This window comes from Schistocerca americana, chromosome 11 (assembly GCF_021461395.2).
Source record: "Schistocerca americana isolate TAMUIC-IGC-003095 chromosome 11, iqSchAmer2.1, whole genome shotgun sequence".
Lineage (NCBI taxonomy): Eukaryota > Metazoa > Arthropoda > Insecta > Orthoptera > Acrididae > Schistocerca > Schistocerca americana.
Genome location: NC_060129.1, coordinates 207,458,184 through 207,460,719, shown reverse-complemented (window position 1 = coordinate 207,460,719; position 2,536 = coordinate 207,458,184).

The window sequence follows — 2,536 nt, the reverse complement described above, 5'->3', positions numbered from 1 at the left end:
GTTTTGTGTCTCGTTTAAAATTTCCAATGCGGATTGATTTGGTAATCTAAAATGCTTTTCAGGTTATGTATGTGCACAGCCAAATAAATGCAACACTGTAGGAGACAGCAAGTTGCTGATAAGGACCAAACACCTAAACTAGTTGGCAGTTGTAAAGGGGAGCAAACGTAACACGGTGGAGAGGTGTGTGCGCGCGCACTGCACACGATGAAACAGTCAACAGCTAGTCCAGACCCGTTTATAAGGACACTGGCTAAGTATATAAGTACTGTGTATATGTGGGGGGGGGGGGGGGGATGATTAATAAACTGGTATGGCAAAACATATATTGTATTTATTCTGTTGCACATAGGCTGTGGTGTCTGTTGTTCTTTAAAGGAAGGTAGATAGTGTCTTCCTTTACAGGATACACACCCCGGCATCTGTTAGGGTGCGGCCTGTGAGCAGAAGTAAGCCGGATGGAAAACTCACCGTCTGGTAGATGTGACCACCACCGTGTCTCTCGTACGTTGCAGAAACTGTTGGAGATACACACGAATACGACTGACTGTCCCGAAGTATAAATACAAAGAGGAAAATGTGAAGCGAGGTGGACTCTTTGTATTACTTGCAGTGTCGTGTAAGTTAAGGCTGGCACAAAAAATTCCAAGAAACAAGTGGCAGGAACTCTGTGGCTTACAGTTTCTCCCTTCAGTAGAACGTTAATATGAGGGTGTTATTTGTTTGACAGTTCATTAAATATATTTTGTTGGTTTAAAAATACAGGTATTAAAATTTCTGTCAGTGTGAGATTTAGTGAGGTGGACCGTGAGACTACCAACAGGTAACATTGAGACTGCAGCCCAATTGAAAATATTTTTAATTTTGTTATTCAACGTCTATAGCTATGTGTACACCACTACATCGTTATACGTATTAGGTATTTATTAATTTGCAGGTCTGACTATTTTCGAGAAGAAATAGTTAAAAATTTGCACGAACTTTGTCGTAATACAGTTATCGTGTCGTTTAGACCGTTCGTAATTATGTACGTATGTCCTGTCTGTTCTTTTGGGCGTGTCACCATTTTGATCCGGCAGCCATTACGGATTATGAAACAGAGGAATTGCAGACATAGATTTCAATCGGTGCTCACTCGCAGCAAATATATGTAATTCCTTAGCGTCGTAATAATTATTGTCAGAGGGATATCTGGATTTATTATATGCTGCCAGTCAAATATAAATTCAGTGATTTCTGCTGTTACGTATTTTATAGTTACTTTCAATTATTTGGAATAAAACATCTTTCTTTAACATTTCATTACTATTTCACTAGAAAGTATGTCTCGGTGAACTATATTAAAACCAGAGATAGCCCTTATGACCTTTTGTATTGCTCACAATATGACTCTTCCGATGAAAAGGCACATTGGACGAGTGCAGGAAGCAGTCACCCGGACACCACTTCGTCAGGCAATCGCAGTGTCAAGACTTCGGGGTCACTGGGGGTGGCAGTGATCTGAAACGGAGCAGTCGACACGTGGTTCTGAGTGAATGGTGACGACTTTTAACAGTCAGTACTCGGAGGCCGGCAGTCAGCTTACTGCACCCTCGTTACAGGCACTGTGTTGGGGGCTCTTAACGTAACGTACTAGTGTATGTAGCTTAACAGTTAATAAGTTTGATACGTATCCGGCCTGAGGTGACCCCCCCCCCCCCCCCCCCCAGTCAATAGTGGGTCTTGTGCAAAAAAAATTGCTGACCACAGGGGTAAAAGTTGTGAGAAAAGTATTCCAGAACTACTATTGCAAAATTAAACTACATCCTACATCTCAAAGAAGTTTTTAATGCTATCGATTTTAAAAAAAATAAATGGTCAAATGATTACAATGAAGCTAGTAATAAATTAATCAGATGTGAGTCACGCATTTAATCAGCCCTTTCACTGTACTGTATCCACAAAAATAAGATTTTTGCAAAATTAATGCAATTGGATAGATAGCGTACTCACGGGCAGTGGCAGGAGAACACATTTAAAATTGCAGTTAACAAATGTGGTTACCAAAACATAAATAAAGTCGTCTAACCACCTCAGATCACCTTCGCACGTATCTTGTCATGGAATGAAAGGGGGGGGGGGTAGGAGAGAGGGACATAAATTCCATAAAAACTGTTCCCCTCCTGAGCCAGCTGACTGGGAACACTAACAAGAGTTGTGCAGTTTCTGCATTTTACAAAATGGCCTTTCAGCTGCATTTGCCCCACAAGAACAACTTTGTGCATCTCTTTCCTGTTGGTAGTTAAAAAAAAATAAAGTATGTACAGTAGACTTTTTAAACACTTAAGGGGAGGCGGTGGCAATCTTGCACTGATATTTTTTGTAAATCCATATCTTTGCCATTTTTTGTTCAATCTCATTGAAATTTTGCACACTTATGTATAGAGATCTAATATGATTCTTTTAAAAATTCAGAATTTTTAATAACAATCTAATGCAGTGAGATAATTTTAAGTTTTTTTATTGCATTATTATTTTAAGATACACCTTTTCATAG